The 8847-nt window shown below is 45.1% G+C and overlaps 1 long non-coding RNA gene across 1 annotated transcript in view; it reads left to right on the top strand.

The window, feature by feature from the left end:
• Window positions 1-1621: 1621 nt before the first annotated feature.
• Window positions 1622-8847, top strand: part of LOC116438168 — a 29360-nt gene continuing 22134 nt past the window's right edge. Inside the window, exon 1 of the long non-coding RNA XR_004237616.1 lies at window positions 1622-1709. This is a non-coding gene — a long non-coding RNA (uncharacterized LOC116438168). The remainder of the gene's footprint in view (window positions 1710-8847) is intronic.

The following is an 8847-nucleotide window of genomic DNA, read 5'->3' as shown; positions in this document are numbered from 1 at the left end:
GAGAAAGACTTAAATATCCCTCTCTTTGGTATTTGTTGCCATAATAAATACAAAAAAAGCCTTCAACCCTTAAAACATATTGGGTTTGTATATGTTTTTTCTGAACAATGTAACAAAGTTGTAGAAACAAACTCAGCATCTTTCTCTTATCTTAGGTAGAAGTATTTGGCTGAAAGCAAAATATTGGAAGGAAGCTCAATTTCCTGACTCAGAAATTCAGGAAAAAAACAGTCTGTCGAATGGGGGATGTGGCTTTTTTTCTTATTTTAAGATTTTACACTGACATTTATAATATTGTTGATGAAACTATATTAACATCATGAGCTTGGGAGTTATATCAGAAGCTGTAGAATGTGCATCTAAGGAAATCTAATCCTTAAATGTATCTTTTCCAGTTTTCACAGGGGGACCTCATGAGATCCTTAAAAGAACTCCTAGATGGATGCTATATTTTCCTTGTGTTGATCTATCTCTTTCCAATACTAACATCATTAGCAGCAGAGACACTAAGAAGGGACTTGAAAAACAAAAATATATTAAGCCAGGCCTAAATTTTCTGACCTCCATATAGGCTCACATATTACAGTCTACTTAACAGTATTTGAAGAGATGAACAAGGATGACAATATATGAATTTCTTCCGCGTCACTTGAGCAACGAGGTCTAGTGGAAGGTGCCCCCACCCATGGCAACAAGAGGATTAGAACTAGATGATCTTTAAGGTCCCTTCCAACCCAAAGTATTCTATGATTTTTATGATCCTGAAAAAGATTATTGAGAAGTTAAAAAAAAGCACTGCTGTTCCACTTCAGTCATGTCCTTTGAACTGGTCTCTATCCCCCAATACTGCAGTTCCTCTTCCTCCTCTATCTCAAAACTTTCTGCTCTTCTACAGTTTATTTTGTCATGAAGCTGTTTTGCCCATCCTTTGATGATCCAGTACTCCAGACTTCATCTGGATTTCTTCTGCTCCCATGACTTAAGACTTAGCTGAATGGATGAGGTGTTACAAAACAAGTGTTCAGTCCTTTTCTCTTGCTGCTCTGTTGCAGCGGGTCTGAGGAATGAGCAGTGTTTATTCCTTTTCTCCTGCTATTTTGAGGAGTCTCAGGAATGAGCAGGTTAATAATATGGGAAAAGGTCCTGTATAACATTTGAATTCCCATCATATTTAGGCACTGAGGAAATAGAAGGAAGTGGCAACCCTGTAAGAAATTTGTTCTCATGGATGAGACAAAATGATAATGAGTGTTCATTTATCAAGTATGGTGCGAAAAGGTTACCTGTTTGAATACAGTATTTAAAAACATACCCAAAATGTATTCTCAAAGCCTGTATGTGAGAAGGGCGAGGGTTTTCTGGGTGAAGATAGTGGAACATTTGTGCCTTTGCCACATTATGGGGCATTTGAAAGTCATAGAATGCATTAAGCAAATACCCAGGAAACAGGAGTGAGTGTGTGCATGTGTCTGCATGTTGGTGTGTGGTTGGAAAGGGCAACGGGTCTGGGTGTGCCTGTGAGAATGAAAGAGAGTGAGTGAGGTTGTAAGAGTTGGCCACATTCATGCTAATGCTCATGCTAATGGTCTCACTCCTTTTTTCTTCTCCTGGTTAGGGAGTGCCAGGAACCTCGGACTGGGCAAACCATCTGACATTGGTGTAAGTCCAGTATCCTGAGACAGCACCCAGGTGGCATAACAAAAAACACGGTGAGAGACTGCCCCAGCTTTTGGGAAAACTTCCTGCAGAAAAACTATCACCACAGCAGAGCGCAGAAGGCTCACAAAATGAGTGAAAGATATTGCATGATTCTCTTCATTGTAAAGAGGGGTTCCTGATATATGTTTCAGATGGGACTTCAAGCTTATTTACAGGTAGTGGGAAACTGGTCAATTTGGTAACACAGTCATTAGTACTGATGCTGAGCAATGGTAATGCCAAGGGAGTGGGAATCAAGGGTGTGTCCAGTAGAGCCATTACAGCTCACCTTAATAGTCTCCTTTTGTTTTACTTTGACCATGGGAATAGGAGGGAACAGGGAAGACGATTTCAGTGGCGATAGGAAGATACTGTCTTTAGAGTTGTCCAAGGCATATGGGCTCTCTTTGTGCAAGCCGGGTGGAGGATGCCTACAGAACCGTTTGCAGCAGGACCTTGATAGGTGAGGCCTTAAGCAGAAAGATAAGGAGAGACGAAATATCACTGAAGTCAACAGCCAAGGAGCTATTGTCATGGTCTGCATGCAGACCATGACAGCTGCCCTTAGCATTTGTGGGCACAGGCCTGTCTCACCCAGAGCCGATGGCTCCTCTGGGGCTGGCAGCACCATCCCAGAGATAGGCAGTTCTGCCATGTACTGCCCAAAGACACAAGGCCCCAAGACAAATGGACCAAAAAGAGATCACTGCAGGGAAGCAAGGGATGAAGGCCAGAGCAGATGCCAGCATGAATAATATCAAAGAGAGAACTGTCTAGTATCAGGGGAACTTCTGTCTGCCCCACTGATGTACAAGGGAAGCTGCTAGACTATTTGACAGTGTCATGTTTCTGATGAGGATCCTGTGCAACTATAGCAAGAATGATCAAAAAGTGCTGATGGCTTTTGCTATGTGCATTTACACCCACCGCTGCCCAAGGATGAGAGCCCTGTCTGTCTTCCCAAGCAGCTGGAGTTCTGAATTGGCATATCCCCACGGACAGACAGTCCCACTGATGAGGAAGATGTATGTTCTGGCTTTGTTGTTCCCCACCTGTCAAAGGAAGGGCTTCAAACATGTCATTCCAGCATCTAGAAGGTCACCTAAGAGTGTGTATGGCATTTGCTGTTTTACTGCATCTCCTGAAATGAGTCCAACAGTTAAAAGATTTGATGAAACTGGCACACAGATCCTGCTTGAGTTCATTTATTTTGAAGTGGCATAGGGTTTTTTTGCCCCATAATTTGCTAGTTATGTGGAAATGGTCTTTAATGTTCTCCTTTTGTATGTGACAATACAGATAAAGAGGAGCTGATTTATGATTCAAATGTCATATATATATGGAATATATTTTAATTTACAGAGGGACAATAATCTCATAAATACTAATCATGTTTACAAGACTTTTAGGCAGTGTCATGTTGGAAGACACTCCTTCACTAAATTTTTCTAAACCAGTCAAATAGCAAGCAGAGGTTTGTGGGATTAGCAGTTCCAGATGTGGGTAGGAATTTCCAGAGAGAAGACAGAAATACCATTTCAGAAAAAAAATGCATAATAAAAGCATCTACACCAATGCATGCAGTAAGGGTAATAAACAGGAGGAGCTGGAAGCTCAGTTTTGGGTCTGATGCCTTGAGAGGCCACCTGAAAACAGAGGCTAGACAAGAATAAGGGAATAAAGGTAGGTATTTATTTGAAAGGCCTTCAAAGGTACACCCTGGGGAGCCAGAGGCTACTGCCAAGATGGACCCCAAAATGGATGACAGGACATGCGTTCTTTGCACTTTTGTAAGTTTGGTTCATTTGCATATCAGGGTTAATTCTCCAGTTAAAGCTTCAGTGAATGATGTAATTTCCCCAAGCTTGCCCCGCCTTTAGAGGCTTTTGGTTTATACTTTTTGGGCCTGGGACGGACTGAGTGTCCCTTGAGAGCAGGCCTGGAGAGGCTTTGTTATGTCTACCTAACATGAGAGAGCAGAAGTTAACAGGCTACAAGAAACTTCAGAGTTACACTCTAGGCAGTACAGGATTTGAAAAATATGAAAGCTAAAATCTAAGGCATCAGCGCCATTCCTGTTTTACATCTTTATGGATGACTTTGATGTGGTAATTAAGTGCACCCTCAGTAAATTTGCAGACAAGACCGACTTGGGTGGGAGTGTTGATCTGCTTGAGGGTAGGAAGGCTCTGCAGAGAGACCTGGACAGACTCTGTCAGTGGGATGAGGTCTCAGCTGCAGGAGGTTCAACAAGGCCCAGTGCAGGGTCCTGCATTGGGTCACAGCAACCCCAGGCAGCTCCACAGGCTGGGGGAGGAGTGGCTTGAGAGCTGTTGGACAGAAAGGGACTTGGGGGTGGTGCTTGACAGTGGCTGAACATGAGCCAGGGTGTGCCCAGCCAGTGACATCTTGGTTAGTGGGGCCAGCAGGACTAGGGAGGTGATCATCTTGGCACTGTACTTCGTACTGGTGAGGCTGCACCTCAAGTCCTGTGTCCAGTTCTGGGTCCCTCATGACAAGAAAGTCATTGAGTTCCTGGAGAGGGTCCAGCAAAGGGCAGTAAGGCTCATGAAGGGTCTAGAAAATATGTCTCATAAAGGACAGCTGAGAGAAAAGGAAGTTCTGAGGAGACATCATCGCTCTCTACAATCCCCTGAAAGGAGGGTGTAGCCAGGTGGGGGCTGGTCTCTCCTACAGTGCCTGCAGTGAGAGGTCTAGAGGAAATGGCCTTAAGCTGAGACAGGGGAGATTCAGATTAGATATTAGAAAACATTTTTCCACTGTTAGGGTGGTCAGGCATTGGAATAGGTTTCCCAAGGAGAGGGTGGAGTCACCATCCCTTGAGGTGTTTCAGGGCATATCTGGATCCAGTGCTGGGTGATGGTTTAGGGGTTACAGTGGTGGTTCTGGGTGGATGGTTTGACTTAATGATATTGTAGGTATCTTCCAATGTTGATGATTCTACGATTCTATGAGATTAGGACTAGAAGGGAATTGCAAAACAGTGCTCATTAAAATGTCATGAAAGATAAAGTTTTTTTAGATATTTCATGACAGAAAAGAATTTTTCTTGTTGAATATTTGACTGCTATGTTTGCATTGCCATAGCAGAGATCCACATACTCATTGCCTGTACCTAGCTTTCTTACCAAACTCTCCCTTCCTCTAGGAGATTCCAGTAGCTCACATCAACAAGCAGTTTGCTGTCACAGTGCCTCTCTTGGCCCTTCAGGAGTGTATGTCATCCGCTAAGCTGCTCTAGAGAAAGCAGCCACAGCTCTAGGGAAGAGCAAGGATCCTTTGGAAGGTCACGTCAGGTGGTAAGTCTTGGCAGGCTATGTCATGGTAGAGTGTATTTCTTTGTATGGTGACACTGGCACTGCCAACCCATAAAAGTCCATACGGGGAAGCAGGACATTTTAACTTGTTTAAGAAAAAAAAGGGATCTAGTCAAAGCCATGTTCCAAGGTGGGTGAAATTCAGCCTTGTAGTAGGTAGCTCAGGGCAGTGGTGGCTCAATCTCCTGAAGCATAGCAGCCTCCTGAATGGGCAGGCAGAAACCACATCTTTTGTGGAAACAAAGCAGTAGCATTAGCCTAAAACAGGGTTCCATAAATTAATGTTTTCCTCTGTGTTGCTGGTGTCCAGTAGATTGTAACAGTGTTTTCCATGCCTAAATGGGAGACAAAACAGCTGGGTTTTCTCTTTCAAGTCTAAATGTAGATAATGGACAGCATTGCAGATAGCCCAGTGTCTTCCGGTGTGCAGATATGACCAGGGCAGATCATTACAATATTGATAAGAAAAGAAAAAAGGAAGTCTTAATATTTCCCACAAAACTGATTGAAATCCTCTTAATCTTTCAAGAATAAATCCTCAACAAAAGGATATTTTTAACTGAGATAGAATCATATTCCAAACAACAAGATCAAATATGCTCTGTTATCAGATGGAAAAAATAAATTACATTTCAGATATTGAAAGCTTTGATACTTCAGTGATGTTTTTTATTTGAAAATTACTTCTCTCATCTTATGTAGAATGCAATTTTCATCACAATAGCATGTTAAATTGCTGAAAAATTATCATTTTCCCTTTCAAGTTGTCACTTTTCCCAAAACAGTTTAATTAGGTTTTTTGATCGTCATTCATTCTTACCTCTACTGTGTCTATTCAAAACTCTTAACCTATCTTTACATCAGTTATAAGCTCTGGGATGTAACAAATACACCTCAAGAGATGAAGTTGTTTTGGCAGGGCAGGCAAAGCACTAGTTCTTGAATTTTCTGGAGAAGAAGAAACTTCATGTGTGATTGTAGTGGTTTTGGTTCAAAATCCATTATTTACTTACTTTGCTTCTGTGAGATAAGAATTAGGAGAAAGCAAAGCAGGCACAAAACTTAAAAGAATATAAAGAACTTTATTAACAGAACTAAAAGGAAGAAAAAAAAAGTCAGACTAAACCTTCAGAACATTTCTCCTCCCCCCACCTTTCTCCTTTCCCCCACTGACAACGTAAAAAGACAACCCTTGAGATTTTCAGTCAGTTTACCACCTCTATAATAATCTTTTTCAGTTCACTTAGGGAGAGGAGTCTCTCTTGCTCATGCTATGGAGACATCTCCACAAGAAACAGTTCTCTCATGGCTTCAGTATCACAGCGAGACAGCCGCCCCGGTTGGTTCTCTGCTCACATGTGAGAGTCCCTTTGTTGCAGTGGGGATCCTGCAACACGCATATATCAAACCAGGAGTCCCGTGGAAAGGAAATATATACGGACAGACAGATTCTTGCTAGATGTTTCAGAGATGTTTATTTCTCCAGCCGCATGGCCGGGGCTCAGCGGAGGAACTGTTCCAGTCACGGGACCAAGGGTCCTTCTGCCCGCGCAGGGAACACAAACCAACCCATGGGAACGAGGCTGAGCAGGGGCAGGGAAGCCCCGTGTCTGTGCCCTCAGGGCCCCTCTCCCAGGGCTACACGGCGGGGGAGGGACCCCAACACCTCACCCGTTTTATTTTAATAAAAGGAGAATGAAAACAACTGGATAAACATAACAAGAACCGTTTCAAAACAAAACAAGCCACCCTCCTGAGTCTTTAAATGTCCAAACAGATTCTCTGGAACATCTTAGGGCTGACAGAAGGGAGACAGAATTCTCTGAGCATGCTTTGTGGGGAAACTGAGGCAGGAGAGGGTTTAACTTCTTCCCTCCCCCTTTTCATCCCCCACTCGGCATTGGAAAGGGATTTTTGGGGAAACAATTGGCAAAAGCATGGTTTTGTGAGGGAAACCATGGGTGAAAAAACGGATTGGGAATACACTGGGGGTAATAGGACATAGGATAAAAGGGAAAGGTGGGATTAGGAAAGGGAGACTGTAGGGGGGACTTACAATAGAGATACTGTCTAACATGACTACGATTTTTTGCATATATACTGCCTTTTACAGGAACACCATCAGGCCCAGTGACCTGTGATGCTTGTAACCCTTTTCTCCCTAGTACAATATTAAATTCCACCACCTCTCCATCTCCCAAGCTTGGGATGCATTTTTCAGGGTTATTCTTTTTAATAGCAGTTCTATGCACGAATATGTCTTGCTGGTTGTCACACCTTGTTATAAAACCATAATTTTGCTTAACATTATACCATTTTACTATCCCTAAGGTCTTAGTTACTATGATCTTTTTCCGAGTGGCTGCTGTTTTCTGTCTCGCTGCGTCTTTGCTCTCTCCTTCGGTCGCTCCCGTGTTGGAATTGTCGGGGCTGCTGGTGCCTGCGTGCTCTTCCCGGGGTCGCGTTGGGGGCTGCGCGGGCCGGGCCGGGCCGCGCCGCTCAGTTCTCCGTGCGTCGCCTCCTCTGGTCGCAGCTTCGCTGCCGCTGCCGGGCGCTGCACCCACGTCTCGGCCGGGCCCCCGAGCGATGACCCCCCCGAGCCCTGCTCCAGCGCGTGTCTCGGCTGGGCGCGGCTCCGTTCCACCGCCATTGCCGCCCGCCGCCGCCCGCGCGCCGCCCCTCTCGGTCGGGCGTTCCCGGGGCTCGCTCCACCACGCGCTGCACAGGACCGGGCGGGCACCGCCGGGTCCCGCCGCGCCTCGCTCCACCACCGACACTGCGGCTCGCGTGGCTCCGCCCGCGCACGGGAACTGCCTCGCTGCTACTCGGAGAGCGCTCGGTGCACGTGGCCTGGGCCGCACGGTCCCTGAGCCAGGCTTCCCTTCGCCAGGACACAGCTGACATTGCTCAGCAGTCTCGGTAACTAAATAATATTCACGAAAATATTCTTCCATCGGCATATATTTTGACTCAAATATTAACTGTGTCCAAACGGTTTTCCAGAAGCCCTTGGTAAGAATTAAATCCCAAGAAACATAGAAAAAGTTCTTAAACAACCATGCCAGGAAGTGTTTCAGTTCTTTCTGAGCTTGAATCAAGCTAAAATTTACAAATCGTTGTTCAAGAATCGTTTTAAGTTTAAGATAAATGTCCATATGCGGCTCTGAGAGCCAAGAGTCTTCCCACGGTTCCTCCATAGTTTAGATACGGAATAGCAAAGCAAAACCAAGAAGAGGAATCCAAAGTTTCCAGGGTTTACTCACACAAATCAGTCGCTTAGGGATCGGGGATCGTTCTGCTCTCAATTCTCCACCATTTGTTGCAGTGGGGATACTGCAACACGCATATATCAAACCAGGAGTCCCGTGGAAAGGAAATATATACGGACAGACAGATTCTTGCTAGATGTTTCAGAGATGTTTATTTCTCCAGCCGCATGGCCGGAGCTCTGCCCAGGAACTGTTCCAGTCACGGGACCAAGGGTCCTTCTGCCCGCGCAGGGAACACAAACCAACCAATGGGAACGAGGCTGAGCAGGGGCAGGGAAGCCCCGTGTCTGTGCCCTCAGGGCCCCTCTCCCAGGGCTACACGGCAGGGGAGGGACCCCAACATCCCTTCCCCTGACTTACAGCTTTCCTCACAACTGCTTTCGAGGGTCCAGTCCTGAGCTACTGGGGTACCATTTTAAGGATGAGCTGTTTAGAAGCAAAGGTTCTCTTCACCTATCTCTGGGATCATCTTCATCTCTAGGAAGAGAGGTCTTCTTCTTCCCTGGGAGCAAGGGTCTTCATCACTTTCATCTCTCTCTGTT

This window comes from Corvus moneduloides, chromosome Z (assembly GCF_009650955.1).
Source record: "Corvus moneduloides isolate bCorMon1 chromosome Z, bCorMon1.pri, whole genome shotgun sequence".
In the NCBI taxonomy this organism is placed as follows: Eukaryota; Metazoa; Chordata; class Aves; order Passeriformes; family Corvidae; genus Corvus; species Corvus moneduloides.
This window is presented reverse-complemented; position numbering and strand designations above follow the sequence as displayed.